The 21,335-nt window shown below is 45.4% G+C and overlaps 1 non-coding gene across 1 annotated transcript; it reads right to left on the reverse strand.

Moving 5' to 3' along the window:
- Window positions 1-609: 609 nt before the first annotated feature.
- LOC121103569 lies at window positions 610-718 on the reverse strand. Its single transcript, XR_005835820.1, has one exon. It is a non-coding gene; the product is annotated as a U6 spliceosomal RNA (small nuclear RNA).
- Window positions 719-21,335: the final 20,617 nt, after the last annotated feature.

Raw genomic sequence — 21,335 nt, forward strand, 5'->3', positions numbered from 1 at the left:
CTCCATTCTGATCCATATGTAGTGATATCTCATTATGGTTTTAATTTGCATTTCCCTGATGGCTCGTAATGCTGAACATCTTTCTTGTGTGTGTTTGCCATCTGCATATCATCTTCATTGAAAAGTCTGTTTGTGCCTTTTGCCCATTTTCTAATTTGATTTTTTTTTTTTTTGCTACTGAGTTTTCAGTGTTCTTTATGTATTCTGATACTACTCCTTTGTGGGACATGTGATTTGCAAATATCTCCTCCCGGTATGTTGCTTGTTTTCATCTTCTTCACCTAACTTTCACAAAAGATAAATTTTTAGCTTTGATGAGGTTTAATTGGTCAATTTTTTTTTTCCTTTTCTAGGCTGTGCTTTTGGTGTCAAGTCTAAGAACTCTTTGACTAGTCCTGGGTGCCAAAGTGTTTTTCTTTCTATTTTTCCTAAAGGTTTTATAATTTCATGGTTTTCATCGAAGTCCCTAATCCATTTTGAGTTAATTTTTGTACAAGATGTGAAGTTCAGGTTGAGGTCCATTTCCTTACTAATGGATGTCCCATTGCTCCAGCACCATTTGTTGAAAAGACTATCCCTCCTCCATTGAATTGCTTTCAAGGTTTTGTAAAAACTATGAAACACTTTATGAGTTTGCATGTCATCCTTATGCAGGGGCCATGTTAATCTTCTCTGAATCATTCCAAGTTTTTATTAGATGCACTAGTAAAGTAAGTACTGCTCATACCTTTAGACTCTGCTCCACTTCTGGAAATTCACTTCTGAAGATGAAGAAGATGTGCCCAAGGCTATTTACTTCAGCTTTATTTATTTATTTATTTATTTATTTATTTATTTATTTTATAATTTTTTGAGAGAGAGAAAGAGTGTGCACATGAGCAGGAGATTGGGAGGGACAGAGGGAGAGGAAGAGAGAGAATCTTAAGCAGGCTCTATGCCCAGTGTGGAGCCCCATGCACTGCTCAATTTCATACCCTGAGATCATGACCTGAGCCAAAATCAAGAGTCAGATGCTTAACTGATTGATCCACCCAGATGTCCCTCAGCATTATTTATAACCACAAATAAAAGAGTGGGGAGGAATGTCCAAACATAGTAGGTAGGAAATGTGTGTTAGTTACCTATTGCTGTGTAACAAATTATCCCAAATCATCCCATGGAGTGGGTGAAAAAAATAGTTGAAGATTAGGAGGTACAAACATTCAGTTATAAAATTAAAAAGTTACAGAGATGAAAAGTACAGCATAGGGAATATAGTCTGTAATATAAAAATATTACAATTACAAACGATGACTACATTTAGCACAGTGAGCGCTCACTAAGGTACAGAATTGTCAAATCGCTATGTGTACACCTGAAACTAATATAACGTTATATGTAAACTACACTACAATAATATTTTTAAAAGAATTATGTGATTACTTTTTGTAAAGATTCCTAAAAATATAAGCCAACTAAGGGGACCTACCTTAATGTTCCCCAGCAAGCTCTCAAATTTACCTGCATCTGATTCCTCCTTCCTTCTTTCCTGTTAACAATGAGCAGCTTTCCTTGCACCTAAGGCAAACTGTTTCTTCTATGATCGGGATCCCAGGTTGTATCTTCCAGAGCAATGGTTCTTTTAAAAAAAATTTTTTTTTAGTATAACTGACACACAATGTTCAATGTTACATTAGTTTCAGATGTACAACATAGTAATTCGACAAGTTTGTCATTATGCTTTGCTCACCACAAGGGTAAGCTACCATCTGTCACCATGCAACACTATTACAATATCATTGACTATATTCCTTATGCTGTGCCTTTTATTCCTGCAACTTATTCATTCCATAACTGGAGGTCTGTACTTCTCACTCCCCTTCACTCATTTAACCCATCCGTCATTGACAATGGTTCTTAACCATGGCTGCACATTTGAATACCTGGTGAGCTCTTAGGAGAAAGAAAAAAGAAAGAAAAGAAAGAAAAGAAAAGAAAAGAAAAGAAAAGAAAAGAAAAGAAAAGAAAAGAAAAGAAAAGAAAAGAAGGAAGGAAGGAAGAAAGAAGAAAGAAAGAAAGAAAGAAAGAAAGAAAGAAAGAAAGAAAGAAAGAGAAAGAAAGAAGAAAGAAAGAAAGAAAGAGAGAGAGAGAGAGAAAGAAAGAAAGAAAGAGAAAGAAAGAAAGAAAGAAAGAAAGAAAGAAAGAGAAAGAAAAAGGAAGAGAGGAAGGAAGAGACCAGATTCATTCCAGGAGGGAGTGATAGCTTGGGGAGGGGGGCAGGGAGTGATAGGGATAGTGGCTGGGGCATCAGCATTTTTTTCAAAGTTCACCAGGAAATTTGAATGCACAACCAGAGTTGAGAAGCTCCACTCTAGAAAAGATTGGGCCATTCGTTATTTCCTCTGTGGGTGGTTCCCATTAAGTATTTAGTTAAGTATTTAGACACAATTAAGTCTCCCACTACAAAAATTCCTCCCTCAACCCTGCTCTCCTCAATATATCCCAAATAGCTCCTCATAATGTATTATCCCTTATATTTTTTAATTCTGTTTACCAAAAAAAAAATTTAATAACCTTTACATCTATGTTCATGAGGAATATTGGACTGTAACTATCTTATATCCTTCTTGTCTGTTGTAATATCAGGGTCACTCTGGTCTTATGGAATATGTTGGGAAGCATCCTCTCCTCTTCCATTTTGTATAGACACTTGTGTGCAATTGGTACCATTTCTTCCTTCAATGCCCAGTAGATCTCACAAGTGAAACTGGATGGCCTGAAGTTTTCTTGATGGAAAGGTTGTTAACTAAAATTTTCTTTAATAGATATTGGGCGATTCATGCTATCTAATTCTTCCTGAATAATCTTTGGTGGTTTGTGTCTTTTTAGAAATCCATTTAAGTAGATTAATTTATTAAATATGTATGTATATGTGTGTATATATACATAATTTATATATAGTTATTTATAATTGTCCTCTATTAACTTCTTAATACCTATAGAAAGTATACTCTCACATCTGATACTGATAATTATTGCCTTTGCTCTTTTTTTTTTTCCAGACCAGAATAGCTGGAGATTTACTGTTTTATTCAACTTCTCAGAGAAACTGGTTTTTATATTCTTTTTCTGTAATCTGGTTCATTGATTTCCACTCTGATTTATATTATTTCTTTTCTTCTGCTTACCTTGAGTTTCATTTGTTTTTCTTTTTCTAGTTTCTTAAGCTAAAAACAGATAATTTGTTTGACATCTTTCTTATTTTCTAAACATAGATGTTTAGTGCTATAAATTTCCCTCTAAATACTGCTTTAATCAGCTTCTCACATTCATATACTGTGTTTTATTTCATTCAGTTCAAAATCCTTCCATGTTTCTATTTTTATTTATTTTTTGACAAATGGGTTATTTAGAAGTGTGTAGTTTATCTCCAAATATTGGGAGATCTTTCACATATTTGTCTTTTGTTATTTCTAATTTACTTCTACTGTGATTGGAGAACATACATTTGACATGATCCAAATCCTTCAACATTCACTGGGTTTATTTTTGTGGTCCAGCATATATTCTGTCTTGGTAAAGTCCCACGTGCACCTAAAAAGTGTGTTCCACTGTTGTTGGACAGAGTGTTCTCTAGATGCCAGTCATGTAAAGTTGGTCGTTGGTACTGTCCAAATCTTCTACATCCTTAATGATTTTCTCTCAACTTCTCTTACCAATTAATGAGAGAAGGGTGTGGGATCTCTGATTGCATTTGGGGATTTGTCCATTTTGCCTTGCAGCTCTCCTTCCCTTCACTATGGCTTGAAACCTCTTCCCAGGCAACAAGCTGGGGCATCTCATTTAGAAATCATCTCATTTACTTTCCATCTCTTAAGAATCTGGGCCTTCTATTACCAAATAGTCAATGCAACTTTTTAAATATATATTTTATCTTTTCTTTTCAGGTAGGAAGATAAGTCTGGACCCTGCTACCCCATCTTGGCTGGAGCCTGAATTCCAGAGAGTCACTTTTAACATCTATTTCTTTCTCATCTATATAAAATCCCATAAATTCCTCTGAAAGATATCTCTTGGAGATATCTAATTTCTCTATTTTCATTGTCTTCTCTTTACTTCAGACCACCCACTTCTCCTGGTTTGTTTAGTCAGTGGTCTCTGGTGGATTTTCCTCTACCCACTTTGTCTGAACCACTTTCCAGTCCATTCATCAAAGGGTGCTAGAGAATCTTTTATAAAAGCACAACCACTTCATACCATGATTTCCATCTTTAAAATTCCATAATGCTTCAGGGGTGTCTGGGTGGCTCAGTCGGTTAAGCCCCTGACTCTTTTTTTTTTTATAATAATTTTTTATTATGTTATGTTAGTCACCATACAGTACATCCCTAGTTTTTGATGTAATGTTCCATGATTCATTACTTGCATATAACACCTAGTGCACCATGCAATACATGCCCTCCTTAATACCCATCACTGGCCTATCCCAATCCCCCACCCCCCTCCCCTCTGAAGCCCTCAGTTTGTTTCCCAGAGTCCATAGTCTCTCATGGTTCATTCCCCCTTCTGTTTACCCTCCCTTCATTCTTCCCTTTCTTCTTCTACCGATCTTCCTATTTCTTATGTTCCATAAATGAATGAAACCATCTGATAATTGTCTTTCTATGCTTGACTTATTTCGCTTAGCATTATCTCCTCCAGTCCTGTCCATGTTGCTGCAAATGTTGTGAAATCGTTCTTTTTGATGGCTGAGTAATATTCTATTGTATATATGGACCACATCTTCTTAATCCAGTCATCTGTTGAAGGGCATCTTGGCTCCTTCCATAATTTAGCTTTGTGGACAATGCTACTATGAGCATTGGGTGCATACGGCCCTTCTCTTCACTACATCTGTATCTTTGGGGTAAATACCCAGTAGTGCAATTGTTGGATCATAGGGTAGCTCAATTTTTAACTTTTTAAGGGACCTCCACCCTGTTTTCCAAAGTGGCTGTACCAACTTGCATTCCCACCAACAGTGTAAGAGGGATCCCCTTTCTCCACATCCTCTCCAACATTTGTTGTTTCCGGCCTTGTCCATTTTTGCCATTCTAACTGGCGTAAGGTGGTATCTCAAGGTGGTTTTGATTTGAATTTCCCTGATGGCTAATGATTTTGAACATTTTTTCATGTGTCTGTTAGCCATTTGTATGTCTTCATTGGAAAAGTGCCTGTTCATATCTTCTGCCCATTTTTTGATTTGACTATTTGTTTCCCATGTATTGAGTTTGAGAAGTTCTTTGTAGATCTTGGATACTAATCTTTTATCTGTAGTGTTATTTGCAAATATCTTCTCCCATTCCGTGGGAAGCCCCTGACTCTTGATTTTGGCTCAGGTCATGATCTCAGGGTCCTGAGATTGAGCCCCATGTCAGGCTCCATGCTCAGTGGGGAGTCGGCTTGAGATTCCTGTTCTCGCTCTCCCTCTGCCCCTCTCCACATGCTCTCTCTCTCTCTCAAATAAATAAATAAATCTTTTTTTTTAATTCCATAATGCTTCTGTTCATTTAAAGACACCATAAAAGGATAAGTAGATAAGTCACAGAGTAGAAGCTATTTCTAGTGTTTGTCTATTATATGTCTAATCAACAAATAATTATTCACAGAATATTGGAGGGTATTAAAAAAATCAAAAAGAGAGCAAAATCATGCCAAAGAAAAACTGTAAACCGGCCAGTCACAAAAATAACTCCCATACATATGAAAAGATGCTCTACCTCTTATTAACCAAGAACATGCAATTTGAAGTAAAAAGGAAGGTGTTAGAAAGTCTGACTATATCAAGTGTTGGCAGGATAGAGAGCAAACGGAATCATGAAATATCATATGATACAGCATATCATTTGATACAACCACGCTAGGGAACAACTACATTTGAAAATTTGCATTCACCTCAAACCCGACAATTCTACTCTTAGGTTTTTAGCCAGGAAAACCTTGTACGTAGATACATAAAGACGCAAACATAAGAATGTTCATAGGAGTATTGCTTCAAATAGCAAAAGAAATATTTACGGGCTTATCAAAGAAGAATGACTACTCACACAATGGAATATAAGCAGTGGTGAAAAATCAACGAATTACAGGAACTGATACCATTATGGGTGAATCTAGCAAACGTGATAGAGAGCAGATGTAAGTTCCAGAAAATTTCAGGCAACGTCATACCAATTTTATAAAGCTTAGGAGTCAGCACAATACTGTGTTTGCTTAAATGCACATCCATCTTATTGCAGTTTCCACAAAAGGGAATGTGAGATAAAATTAAGAGCTGATCTTAGGAAACGCTAGTTGGGGGAAGGGGAAGTGGGAGGGATGGGAAAGCAGCCAGTGAGATGTACAGCGTCAAGCCAGCTTCCATCATGGGTAGGCGGAGCTTAACCCTAAAAAGAAACTCTGTGCCCCAGGATGTCTCAGCAGAGAGGTGAGGGAGCTGGGGTTTTTAAGCACCAACTCCTGTCCATCTTTGTTTGAAGGCTGCTGGGAGGCGGTATTAATTCCCTGGTACTTCTGGCCTGCTGTGATGGGAACAAAGTAGACCCTGATGGCCAGAGAAAGTCCTCAGGCAAAACAAAGAAAGTCATTGCTAGGAACTGGGAGTTGATCCCAAGGCCGCACCAAACTAGAAAGGGCAGGGCAGGGTGCTGGAGGGGCTGCCATCAAGAATGGACTAAGAGCATAAAACCAAGCAGGGGAATGAGAACACAGCATGAAGTATAGCTGTTACTGTCGAGGGATGAAAAGGGCTTTGACCAAGGAGAGATACACAAGTGTCCTGGCCCTTATTCCTGAGGCTAGGATGTGGGTACCCGCAGGAAACAGCAGGGACACTCAACTGAGTAAGTTTTGAGGTCCTGTTCACAAAGGTGAGGTCAGCATGCTGGGAGACCACAGGGGCCTTCAGCACGCTTCCCACTGGCTGAGCTGAGGAGGAATGGGGGATGCCATTACGGGAACCTGGGGCCAGCAAGAATACGGCTGTGGAGACACAACATGGCCTAAGCAGACCCTCACTCACTGCATCCTCTAGCCTCCTGCTGGGGCTCCCCTGGACGGACCCAAGAGGACGCCAGCTGGAGACGAGGAGGGGTCAGCCCTCCGGAGCACAGGTCAGGCCAACAAGAGTGGAGACTCCGCCTGGAGGCAAAGAGATGTTGAGCACATGTGGGGTGAGTTGTATTATTTTTCATATTTTTGAAGGCCTCAAATACTGCTGACTACATGTTAAAAACATAGCTCTCACGTGTCAAATTGCCTTGTACATAAATACCGAAGCCTGATATGGCCTCCTGGTCCACATCCTGCCCCAGCCCTTCAGGACTCATTGCCTCTCCCTTTTATCAGCACGTGGCTCCCTGGAGGTCCTAAGCATCCTCTGTCCTCTCCTGCCTCGGGGTTTCCATGCATGCTGTTCCTTTGGCATGAAACACCTTTCTCACCCCATCTTTGCTCATCCACCCTTACGTACACGTCAGGCTCCAGTATCAGTGTCCCTGGGCCCTCAGACCACCAAAGTCCACTGGTGGGTACACCCATGTGTGTGATTGTCCTTGCCAGTTACACTTTTCACAGCTTGTTTATGAAATCACCAGGGCTGGCGCCATGCCCCCAGTGGCCATGATCTCCTTGGGTTCTGGGGAAACCCAGACAAAACAAGAAACTTGATTTTATTCATCACAGAGCATTTGCTGCCCCGCGGAGACAGACACCATGTGTGAGCCTCACCCTGAGAGGGAAGACGGCCACCCTGGAATTAGAATCATAGTGTAGCGGAACTCTTACCGTATTATCGTTGGAAACCCTAGTATTAAAATATCTTGTCCAGGTGCCTCACCTCATGATTGCCCCACAACAATGCTTATTCAGCTCCGTCACCTTTGCTCCTTCTAGAATCAATACCTATCATCACTGTCCCAAGAAAGGCAGCAAGGACCTGGGAAGGTCTCAAGGTACTGAAGCAATGCTTACCTCTCAGGGAATCTGGGCTGCCGTTGGAAGGTGAGCAGCGTGCCTCTGGGAGTCCAGAAGATCAGTCGAGGTACCGAGTAAACAGAACAAAAGATAAAGCCAGAATGTGCATGCCTGCTCTGTTGTGCTCTTCGGCCTCCCGGAGGTGATGTGGGAGGATGTGGGAGACAAAGCGTGCCACCCTTAACTGCAATTCCGTTTGAAGATTATGCATCGGTGTGGCTAATATTCAGTCTCTGAACATCGATCAGGTCAGCCCTCTGCAGTGAATATATTTCAGTAGTGGTTCAGAGCCTGCTTTTCCCCTGCTCTACCACCATATCCCTCGAGCCCAGCACAGTGCCTGATTCACAGCTGGAGACTGACTCTTTACTGAAATACAGGCTCCAAAATTGGGTGCCTGCCCACAGTCAAGGGTCTGTGAATAAAACAACCTCAGGCCAGTAAAAGGCACATTCTCAAAGGTCAGTGAGAGGACAGAGGACACTCTAACTGCTTCCATGAAACAAAGTGGTGGGAGAGTCATGGGGGCCTAGGCAGGGTGGTGGCAGTGAGCCTGGGACCCCCTACTCTGGCATCCTTGGAGCCAAATTAGCTTTGGGACCAGGCAGATGGAGGGGTCCAGGGCTGAGTGATACCCTCTCAGAAAATGCCCGGATTCCTCAAGCCACCTGCTCCTTCCTCTGCCAGGATCCTGACAAGATGGGCATTAGGCCACTGATCCATGGGGGCCAGGGGCTGCCACAGGAAGGAGCCACTGGCTTACAAAATGGTGATCCACTTGTAAAGTACAGATCAGTGCCTGTCCTTTGTAGGAAATCGAGACAATGCAGAAAAGAACCACAAAGAAACTGACAATTACCCAAAATACCACCACCTAAGGATAACTCGTGCTAGCATTTCGAGTTTTCTTTGCACATTCCTTCTTCTTCCGAGCGTGGATGCTGTGTATGCTGTGACTGCTGTCGTGTGGCAGGCGTTAGGTGGTCGTGTGTTCTGTGTGTCGCAGGGTTAAGTGCATGTGTCTTGTGTATGGTGGGTGTGAGTGTGAGCATGGGTGCTACGTGTGAGTGTGTGTTGTATCGACTGCACGTACCCTGGGTTTATGTGTCGTCTGTGTGCTGGACTGTTTCATGCATGCTCATCACGTGGGATGTGTGGGATGAGTGGGTCTCGTACACGCCGGACCGCCCTGGGTGCACGCACCGCGCGTGCGCGTGACTCTGCGTGTGACTGGAGCGTCTGCGGTCAGCAGAGCGGGCAGAGGGGCTGGGCAACGTGGCCGTTTCAGACCTCCCCCCTCTTTATGGCAAATGCTATGGTCCAAGTACTGAATCGGCACATACTTTCCTTTAAAACTAAATGTAAACATTTAAAAGGAAGTTCAATTTCTTAAAAATATGAAGTGAATAATCCTTGACGGGTAAGCGTGGGCAACACTGCTGAGAGGAACTTTGACTCCCTCTCTCATTCTCCATGATTCGATGATACCAATTCTGAATGGTTCTTCCAGAAGCTTAAGCTCTATGACAGGAGGTTACTATCAATATTCACAAACAGATCATACGGAATTAGAGGAGCCAAGCTCTCCCACCCTCTGAAGAGCCAGCCTGGAACCAGATCACCCTGTGGCCTCTGGGCAGGCGGGACCCAGGGGCACATCTAACTTGGGGCGCATCCCAATGGGATGCGGGAACAGCCCATGCCCCGGCACCGATACCCCGCTAACTGGCATCTCCCAAGAGGTCCACAGGCAGCCGGCACCCTCCTGGGTGAAACCCCCAACCCTCATGACGGCTCAGAGCCTCTCCACACTCTCTCCGCCTTTGCACTCAGGAGAAAGAGATGGTTCAGGGCCTTGGGAAAGAAGCATCACAGGCCTTGACCTCAGTGTGTCCCCAAGGTGTCCGGGGACTGAGCATCCATGGCCCCGGGGGCTGGGCCACAGTCACCTGGACACCGCCGCTAGCCCTCCTCAGACTTCTGTGCCTGTCACTGTCCAGACCCCACAGCAAATGTTGTATATGATGTCTGGCAGGGTACACGTTGCTTTTATCCACGTGCGTGAATCCCCCTGACCAGCCTACACAGCAGATTTGCTCAAGTGGCCAAACCCAGGGCCACATGTGCGTCGCGGGCGAGCTGAGTCAGTGGGCGACATCAGATGACTTTGGTTATCTGGAGAGCTGGGTCTGGTTGGTTCACCTTGGAGTTTCTGTTGCTTTAATGGCCAGGTAAGACCCTTTTCTAGCATGACATGGTTATTCAAGGACAGAACTGACATTTCACCCAGGTGTTCTGATCCCCACGCCCCTACACCTTCATTCTACCAAGGCCACCCTGAGTGCGTGTGGCCTCCGGGGGGTACCCAGCCCCCGCCTTCCCCATTTGCCCAAGTGCAGCCCCGCATCCACCAAGAGTCCCCAGCTCCATGGCGACGCCAGCTCCCAAGTACTCCCTCTGGAGAGCTCTGAGCTGGCCACACCTTTCCAGGCGGAGAGCAATTTCTCTCCGAGACAGGCAGGGAACATAATGAATGAACAAGACCTTAAGGAAAAAGGAGAGCAAACCATATTTTTCTTTCTTTCGAGATAAAAATAATATGCCTACACGTCAGAATCTCCCATGACAGAGCTAATGTCCAGGAGCAAAACAAGAAAGAAAAAAAACAAAAAACAAAAAACCAACCTCCTCTTGCTAATGGGAACATAACGACAGGCCCCTCTGATGACCACATAGCCCCCCAAATCCCTCCCGAGTGGAGCTGAGCCGGGAGACCTCTGAGAGCTCCAGAGGAAATTCTTTCTTTTGCTTCATCTTTCCCCTCTTCGTTAAGTGCGGCCGGAAAATATCTGTAAAAATTAACCTAAAACTTAATGGCTTATGTAAGAATGCCTTAATAAAAATATGTTGGCAAGGTTATTGAACTGTGCAGTTAAACCCCTCCCACTCGGTTCTTTTCAGTCTAATTTCTCTCTAAAGCTTATTCAGCAAACCAAAATGCCAATGCTCTCTTTCAATTTCCACTTCTTTGAACCTGCTAATTTACGAATAAGAAAGGATTTATTTGTGTTATTAGCTACATGTAACCTCTTGTTGAAGAAGTAGTTTTAAATACTGAAATCCTGAGATGCCCCGAGATCCACCAAATATCTGAAGAATGACTTTGATTTTTTTCTGCAAGCTGTGTTTGATTTACATCAATTAGGGCCTCCACATAAGGTATCATATAACAGGAAGGCTAATAACCCAGAAATAACCTCATTAAAAGAGACAGCATATCAGTCTAAACAGAATGAACTCTAAGCAGAAAAATTAGTGACCTGGAAAGTAGCAGGAACGGGTAATGGCAGTACCAAGAAAAAAATACATTCCCGTTAGCGAGTCAAAGGAGAAATCACCAGCAATAAAGTAAAAATACAATAGAAGCAGAAGCAGAACATTTTTTTAATGTTTTTAATCTATTCAAATCCTGGAAGATATAATTTATATTGCCCAGGTCAAAAATAATCTCTGAAATCATGCGTGAGTTCCTTGTAGCCTCGGACACAGACTCTATACCCAACCTGCTCCTGTGCTGGGTGCCCTGCCCGAATTTCCACGGCCCAGCAGGTTCCGGGGCTCTGAGTGTTCCCACCATCATGAACAGTTTTGCAGGTTGGCAGGCCTCTCTTTGACCGTTATCCACCTGACCCCAGTCCATACAAGGTCTTTTTCTCACACTGTGCTCCATTCTATGGCATAAACCATCAGAGGAACAAAGTTCTTCCCTCGGCCTGTCCATATGGATTCCAAGTGCCCTCCCCTGGATTTTATTTTTATTTTATTTATTTATTTATTTTTTGATTTTATTTTTTATTTTATAAATAAAAAGTGTGCCAAGAAGAGAAGAGAAGAGAAGAGAAGAGAAGAGAAGAGAAGAAGAGAGAAAGAAGAGAAGAGAAGAGGAAGAGGAAGAGAAGAGAAGAGAAGAGAAGAGAAGGGAAGAGAAGAGAGACGAAAAGAGGGGGAGAGGAGAGGAGAGAAGAAGAAAAAAGAAAAGAAAAAATAGAAGAAAAAAGAAGAGAAGAGAAGAGAAAAGAAAGGAGGGAAGAAGGGGGGGATTGCATCAGAGATAGACCATTTCTAAGTGCAAGAATTGGAAGGAGGAACTAGACATGTCACCCTTGAACTACTGGTGTCCGGAGAGTCTGGCTCCCCGCCAGGCGATCCTACAAGACTGCATTCAGCAGCACCCAGGTCCTGAGCCCACAGAGCCAGGCCTAAGCAGAGAAACAGCCAAGCTTCCCGTTGATACATGCTTGTAGGTAGCCGATCAAGAGTGGGATTGCAGCTGAGTCAGTGAGAACATCTAATCATCTCATACTCAGAATTCCCAAAAGCTCTTCCTGGACAGATTGAGCCACCAGACAGAAGTCTCTCCTCCTGGGACCTTTAACTTTGGAGCAATTCCTCAGCAGCAGGAGACTCAAGGCCCTGCATCCTCGCTCAAGCCAAGCAAAGAGAGAGGAAGGACGCCGTGAAGAGCAGGAATCAGAGACCACACTAGGGCCACCTCCAGGGCCTCTGGGCCTTGGGACCAATAAGGACCTCCCCCGGTCATTTAGTCTGTGCCATGCCTCCCCTACGCCACCCTTCTCCAGAAGCTGGGTCCATCAGCAAGCCGAGCCCACCCCTGCCTTCTCCCCTTTGTCCTCACGCTCTTTCCTGGCGCTCCCACCCCCACCCAGAGCCCTACTTCCTGGCCTCCCATCCTCATCGATACCGCGCTCGAGCGCCGGCTCCTCTCCCTTCCTGGCGGCTCAGGCCAATGTGCTCTCCATCACTTCCAGCCTCACCATCTGCCCTAACTCCAGAATCGTGAAATCCTTCCCTTCCTTTATCTGCCGTCATTATGATTGTTGTCATTGTTCCTTAACTATTCCCAAATGGTGGCTAGAGCCAGCGCTGCCTGTCTAGGATAGCGACCACAGACTCGGGCCCCAGCGTGGGCCAGGCAGGGGGTTTGGTGCAGGGCCCTGAAAGGGGACAGCAGATGCCACATGGTGAGGTTGGACCAATGCTGCCAAGTGCTCTCTTCTATAAAAAGAAAAAAAATTAAAACGACAAATCAGGATTTTTGAAATCTCCTAGGATTGGCAACCAATCCCATAGCAGCTTTATGCGCACGTTGGCCAACAAGAGTGTGCTGGCGGCCAACCCAGCCCTTGGCCTGGAGGCTGTGTGCTCCCCGCCCCCCCAGGAGACAGAGCCGCTCCCTCGGGGCAGAAGGTGCCCGCCTCTCCCACAGCCCCCATGGCGATGGCCCAGGTTTGGGCAGATGTCACAGGCTGGGGACAAGCAGGGGTCAGGAAGAGACCAGGCTTCCTCCCCATGCTCCCACCCTGAGAGTGGGGCCATCTCGGCTTTCCTCGCAGCATCATTAAGGCAAAGAAAACAACCCTAAAGTGTTTCCTTCGGCTGTGAGGACTGCCAGAAGAGCTAAGAGCTTCCTAAGTAGATCCCTTCCAAGCCATTTGGGCCCCTCTATAAATAAAGCTTTAGACAATTTCAGAAAAGCATATTTATTTATCTGAGCCATCACAACGTCTCCTTCGGTGCCTTTAGCCCTGTGGTGTGATCCTCAAGGACTTAGCTCCCCTCCACCTAGTTAGGCCTCTGCCCCGGCAGCAAACGTGGAGGTTAACCCCTTGGAAAGCAGTCCTCCTCACAGCGGGCCCCACTCCGATGCGAGCCATTAACACGGAGGCGGGAGCAGATGCCAAGGGGAAATTATTAATAAGCAGTGGCTGAATGACTCCAAGCCAGTGAAAACATTTCGAAAGTGGCTAAGGGCTAAAGGAAAGGGGCGGGAAGAAGGGAGGAGGAGACCTGGCTTGCGTTTTTCTCAAAACAGCAGGGGGAAAAAAAAGAAAAGGAAGGAGGAAAGAAGAACAGAGAGATGCAGACATGTGATTAGGAAGAAAACAATCCTCCCCCCACACTGGGTTTCACCTGCCTCGATTTCTGGCACCGCAAGGTTTTCTCGGGTCAAGGGGTGTGGAGGAAAGCCTTCTCAGCCTCAGCTCTATCGATATTGAGGGGCTGGAAAAGTTCTTTGTTGTCGGGGTGCTGTCCTGTGAATTTTAGGATGCTTTGCAGCACCCCTGCCCTGTATCTTCTAGATGCCAGTAGCCACCCCCTCTCCTGGCAGGACAGCCAAAATATCTCCGGACAGGGACAAACATCCCCTGGGAAACAGAATCACCCCTGGCTGAGAACCACTGGACATACTTAGAGATAAACTTGAAAATCAATGCAGGAAACAAAAAAGTGGACCAAGAGCCTTCGAGAGAGTCAACCAGTGTTCAAGCCCCGGCTCCAACACTTCCACGGTGACCTTGGTCAAATTACTTTACATCTGGGTCTCGATTTTGTCATCCACAAAATGGGATGATACTTAGTGTCATAAGCCATTAAGCAATCACATAAGGTTTCTCTGAGAGTGAAAATGTTTTTCATATCCCGTCCATAGCACAAAGTTGACCACACAATAAGAGATCAGATATCACCCACTATGGCTGTAATCGTTATCATCAGCTTATGCAAATGGCCTCTGTCACAATCTAACACATGTTTTCCCATCCCACTAGGCAGTCCTCCTCCGTCACAGGAGGCCTTTGCTGTGCTGGAGACTGATCAGTAATACCAACCCCTCCCTTTTCTACTCCCCCAAACAAAAAGTTCTATTCCACAAAGGCTTGCCACAGACCCTTAAAATATTTGTATGAATCATGGAATGGTCAGTTGTAAGTGACTGGAATCAACTCTTAGCAGAAGAATGTTCCAGAATACTGTGGGTCAGCTCCAGATTCCAGGATCACAAAGGAAGGCTATGGAACCAGGCTCAGCAAAGGGCAGGACCCAGGTGAACCTGGGGGCTCAGTAGCAGGGACTACTCCACGCTCCCATCAGAGCATAGACTTTGAAAATAATTTGTGCCAAATTTTCCCCCCTCTGTTCTTGAATCACCCTGCTCAAGGTTTAAAATCCCAGGAGAGAGTGTAATGGACTAGGCTGGGGTCACATGCTCACCCCTGGCCTGGGTGGGAGGCAAGGCACTTGGTTAACAGGCCTACTAAGACTATTCACAGTGGGTCAGGGGAAGGGTCCTTTTCTGAAAGGAGAGCAGGGAGTTGTGACCCTCTGAAAAACAACAGTATGGCGGGGACTGGCTGGTCCAAAGCAATGAGTGTTAGAATGTTTGCCGCACTCTGTACCCAAGGATGGCCCCATCCGCCCTGCACAGAAAGCAGACATATTCCCCTGATCCGGATTCACTGCAGTCTTCATCAGGACCTCCCCAAAAGACCCCAGCCTGAGACGAGCCTGACGTCCCAACAAAAGCAAGAGGCGTGGTTCGAGAAGGTGCCAGACTAAGGCCAGCCTCTCCACTCTGCTTCCTCCCACTGCACTCCATTCCCCCACACATTTCATTCTCATCTCCATCTACGAATAGGAGCTTGATGAAACCACACCCAGAAACAAGTCCCCAGAGCTGATTAGTCCACTGTCTCCTTCCGGAAGTAAACCCACAGAGGGGCACAGGAACCAACATGGCCTCCGTGAGGCCGCAGCTAATACAGAGCCAGGCGAAAGCGAGGGCTGGCAGGTTTGGAAACTATTGATCTGTCAAAATGTGAAACAACCTGAGAGGCATCTTTCTGCTGAGGTGACCACTTACCCCGGAAGAGGCTCTTGGCACTAAAGCGTGGCATGAAAGCTTCCCTTAGATGGCAGGATAAAGGAAATGTGAGACACGCAGAGAAAGTAACTTGGCATCCAAGGTTTATTAATATTTTAAAAGTGGAAGGCCTGCGTTCCAGGGCTTACTCATTGCTTGCTGGGGAAGGGGCCAGGTAAATAAATTCACATCACTGAAAACAAAACCTCACCTTTGCGTCTCATTCCTCCATCAGATAACGACGGTGAGCTAATTATTCAGATGTAAGGACGCTCGTGTCCTTCAGACCAACAAATGAAGGGATTTAACCGTGTATCTGTGGTTTCTCCATCATAACATCCTTGGGGACAAAACTGAAATCATAATTTTATTAACGACCCACACAAGATATTGGATCAATTTTTCCATAGACTCAGAGTTTGGCAATGAAGAGATCAGACTGAAAGTCGAAGAAAAAGAAAAAAAGTAAACTGGGGACGCTTTGTTCCCCACACAGAGTTTCTTTCGACTCAGATGAATCTGAAAGAGAAATAAAAATAATCAGAGGTCATTTGGTGGGCAGATTCTGGCTCCAGGGTTCCCTGGGACTTGTTTAAAGGAAACCTGTCCCTTCCGCATGCCCCTTGCAGAGGCGGCCTGGCCTGTGTGTACCCACGGCAGTCAGTCCAGGTGACAGGGGCGAACGTCACTAAAGGCTGTGGCTTCCAGCCCCACGAGTTACTTGCATCTCGTGGTAAATGCTGAAGCCATCAGTCATGACAACCAAAAGGAGAAAATCCCAGCCAAGCTTCAGTGATCTTAGCCAAGAGGAGTGAAAGTCAGGCACAAATCGGGGAGTTTAAGAATTAGTCTGCCTTGCCTTTTTTTTTTTTTTAACAATTTTTATCTGAATGTCGCAGAATCAGTAGGATCCTCGAGGGCCTTTAAAGACCATCTACCCCGACGTCCTCTCTCAGAGGACATACCTACCTGCTGGAGAGCCTGGGTCGGGAAGACCTCCATCTCCAACCCCTTGTTTTGCACCTCCCTGCTCTGCCCCCGCACTTGGAGCCAGCATCTACTACAGCGGTCCCCTACTGTCCACTCTGGATGACACCTGCTTCCTCGCCAGACCACCGCCGCTGCCACCTGCTAGAGCTCTGAGATCAGACCGAGCTCCACCACTCCACCCAGCACCTGTCCAGATGGCTGCATTCTGGAGACGCTGTAGGCGAGCGAAGGAAGCTGCTTGAGGGGGACCAGCCCGCAGGCAGGGACCGAGTTGAGGCCAGAGGACCCAAGACAAAAGAGAATAGTCACCAGCCATTTTCATCGTGTTCCATTATCTGTAAAATGGGGATGATCATAGACTGTGTTGTCATAGGAGGGCCCGTCGCTGTGGCGTCTCTGCGGCAGCTGGGAGATCCCGGCCCAGCAGGCTCAGAGGGACGCTTGCACAACACCTCTGGGCCACCGTGTCGGATCCTGTGGTGGGTTTTGTTTTGAACATAGAGCCGATGCACACCTAACTGTGAGGCTTGATTCTCCCAGACCATGTCTTGACACTCAAGCTGCAAATTCCCCTGGAGTGTCCCTAACTAGCTCAGATGCTATGACCCCCCAAGGTCCTCTTCATTCGGACCGAGAGTGTCGTGGGGAGAGAAATCAACTCCAGTGCAGAGGAAAAGAATGGTGATCAGAAAAGCTTTCGCAAAGGAGAGGCAGAGCTTGTCCACGCTGGGTTCCCATGGCGTGGGTGCCCACAGTCCACAAAGTGCACCCACCTCCCCAGCAGACCGTGACCCTCTCCAATGCAAGAGCACCCCCTTTGTCACCTGGGTCTGATACTTACCATGTGCCCCATAAACATGACAGAAGTGGCAAACAGCAGCTGGAAAGCCAAAACTAGCCTGACTTTGCATTCTCTCAGGAGAGCCAGAAATTTTATACATTACATTTGATTGCCTTGTGGTGAGGCATCCCCTCTCGGGTTCCCCAGGATCTTTGCTGCGCTCCCTAGTCCTACTGCCCGCCCACTGTATTCATGTATATTACCTGAATGGCCCAAGTAGGCATGCGCGTTTGCTACCCTAGGAATAAGCAAATGAAAGGTAGGATTCTGATAAGAAGAAATAAATATAGAGGCAATGCAGACGGAAGGAAAGCAAGAATGAAAGGTTCGATGTAGGGGGCACTCCCTGGCGTGTTGGGGAACAGTGAGAAGTCAGCTAGGGCTGCCACAAAAGGAAAGAATGTGCACAAGCAGGCAGGTGAGAGTCTGATTATAAATCAAGGTGGGATGGGACCTGCTCTCTGGGGCCAGGACATTGAAATCAAGGTCAGAAATCTGACCTTGACCCAAAGTTTCCCCAGGTTATCATTCTCACGTCACCTTGGCATTTTTGTCCCATCTGCAAACCATCTGTACTAAAATTCACTTTTTAAAAAATTTGCCTAACTTAAAAAAAATTATCCTCATCCTAAGCAATGAACTCTATCAAATTCATGATTCTCTTAATGCTAGTTATGTTTCTTCTGAAATACATTAATGGAGCGACTGCGTGGATCAGTCCGTTGGGCATCTGACTCTTGATTTCGACTCAGGTCATGATCTCAGGGTCGTGGGATTGAGCGCCTCATAGGACCCCACACTGAGTGGGGAGTCGGGTTGAGAATCGCTCTCTCCCTCTGCCCCTCCCCCCACTCATGCACTCTTGTGCTCTCTCTCTCTCTCAAATACATAAATTAATCTTTTAAAAAATAATAAAAATATTACCACAAAAGTCCATATGCTACCACTTGGAAGTATTTAACCCACCGAGCCAGGGATCCAGATTCCACACTGGGAAGCACTCCTTAGTCTTTCTTTTGTCAAAAAGCAAGACCGTGACAAAGCCTTTCACTTAAGCGAAGCCACTATTTTTGGCCTACAAATCAGCATTAATCAGTTGGTGTGTCTTTTCACAGCACTCCGAGTTTGGGGTGTAGAATCCTCTTTGACTTTGCATCTCTCGATCCCACTGAGTCTCGAATTGTGTTTATTCTTCTGAGCCATTCTCTCTTCTCCCCTCAAGTTCTTCCAACCTTTCTCTGCCAACCTGGACATCATGAGTGGGGTGGGCCAATGTCAGCTGAAGCTCAACCTGGCAACAACTGGACTCATTCCGAGTAGACCATGGAGCCAGCCCACTGGGCTCAGAAGCTGGCCCCACCGCTCAACCTCAATGTGATTAGGAGCACATTACCTCTCTTCTTCGTGCCTCCATTTCATCATCTGTAAAACTGGGATGATCATACTATCTCCCTGATAGAGTCGTTGGGCCAAGTTAAATGAATTAATGCATGAAAACACTTAGAACAGTGCCTGGAACATAAAAACATTCACCATAGGGGTGCCTGGGTGGCACAGCGGTTGGGCATCTGCCTTCGGCTCAGGGTGTGATCCCGGCGTTATGGAATCGAGCCCCACATCAGGCTCCTCCGCTATGAGCCTGCTTCTTCCTCTCCCACTCCCCCTGCTTGTGTTCCCTCTCTCGCTGGCTGTCTCTATCTCTGTCGAATAAATAAATAAAATCTTAAAAAAAAAAATCCACCATGAATGAACTATCATTGTAGTTACTACCTATTACTATACCCTGCTAAATAGATTTCTTTCCCAAATACCTCACGCTTCAAAGGTCTCAAGTTCGATGACTCCCCTCCTTCTCTGACATCCAGCTTTGCTATCTCTTTCTAGGAGAAGACCATGGGATTCACCCTCTCCATCCCTCCGTATTGCCACTCCCAGACCAGTCTCTGTTCACTTCATTCTCAGCCCAGGGCACCAGCCTCCAGCAAACTGCATCTCTTAGACCTCACCCCCATCCACCAACTTGGCCCAAATCACCTTTCTGTTCCTCTGTCTGGAACAGCCAATATGTCCCTATATCCTAACCACTCAGGAACAAACTTTCTGATAGGCTTCTAAGTCCTACTATATTTGGCCTCACATAGTCTTATCACCCATGTTTCTTTTTTTTAAAGATTTTATTTATTTGAGAGAGAGAGGGAGATGGAGCATAAACAGGGGGAGGGATAAAGGGAGAAGCAGACTCCCCACCATGCCAGGCTTGATCCCAGGACCTTGGGATCATGACCTGAGCCAAAAACAGATGCTTAACCGACTGAGCCACCCAGGTGCCCCCACCCATATTTCTTAATGTCCCCACATGCACTGTCCTCCTGGGTCAGATCTTCCCACCACTCCCCAACTGGGTACACTCAGACCACCTCTGCACATTTCCCAACGCTCTGCCCCTTCCCAACGCCCTGCCCCCTCCCAACCTTAAAGCTCCCTTCATGGTTATATAACCAAGTCCCCTTCTTCAAGTAACACATCTGACTCCCATTGCTGCCCTTACATCCCAAAGAGCTGGCAGGAGACAGGATTCATTGACTCCCCACTCTCCGTTGTCTGAAGTTGTGGGACAATAACTCCTCTAAGCTCATCACAGCCTTTGGGAAGCCACAGTGATTGGTCCAAGTGAGTCAGCTGAGCCAATCAGAGTCCTTCTGTACAGCGATTGGTCCAAGTAACCAGCTGAGCCAATCAGAAACACTCCTGAGGAGTTTCGAACTAGAGCTCATGGCGTAAGCTTCCTGGGAAGCTTACCTGGGGAAAAGGTGCAAATCTCATGGGGAAGGTAAAGACAGAAAGGTAAAGACAGAAAGTTTCAAGCACATCAATTTCTCTGGTTCCAGATGTTCCTGGCTTCTCCATGATTTCACCTGAATCTTGCCAATAAATACTCACCTGCCTTCTTTAAAAAGCTGTTTAGAGTTAGTTTATATTTTTGGAAAGTAAAGAAAGCGTATAATCCAGTCTTGATTAAGTGTGTATATTTTTTGCCTGTAGTTGTTCACATATATGGGTCATCTCTATCTGTAAGAGAAGGGATTGTGTCTCATGCTTCTCTTTTTTCTCTCTATACCTAACACAGTCTTGGGCACAGAGCAGATGCGCGCTAAATACTCAGGCCCACGGGGTATGTTACAGTTGGCGTGTGGGTCCAGTTGCAAACAGGAAAATTCTACGTTATCTAGAGCTAGCCTACAAGAACACCAGTCACAAATGCACAAGAATTGAGTCACAGAGAATTATGGTTTTCTCAGTAAAGGTTGCTTAAAACAAAAGCCCATTTATCTGCCTGCAGAAGACATTTAATCAATTTACATGAGGGATTTCAAAATTAGTCAGACTGTAATGAACTATGAAATACTGATTAATGCATTTTTGCAATGTTTGATTAGAAACTTAACACGTATGCTAGCACATTTTTACCATTACAGCATTTATATGTTAATATTTTGTTTCTTACAATTGCCAGAATAGATATTCTGAATTGCAGAACCGAAGTGTATTTCTGGTTAACAATATGTGGAGTCTTCCTACCAGGAAGTGCTTCTCAAGGCTGAAGAGGTATTTCACTTTGGGAGGGTGGAGGGGAGTCGCTCATGAGGTACTCAGTTTGGAGCTGATTATTAGCTGTTAAATTATTTGGAAATCCTCCAGAAACAACTAGGAGAGGAGGCCACCCATCTCCCACCTGGCCCTCCCCTAACAACCAGGCATTCTCCAAAAGAGGAACAATCCCAGTCTTACGAT

The sequence above is a fragment of the Ursus maritimus genome, unplaced genomic scaffold (genome assembly GCF_017311325.1).
Source record: "Ursus maritimus isolate PB19 unplaced genomic scaffold, ASM1731132v1 scaffold_19, whole genome shotgun sequence".
Lineage (NCBI taxonomy): Eukaryota > Metazoa > Chordata > Mammalia > Carnivora > Ursidae > Ursus > Ursus maritimus.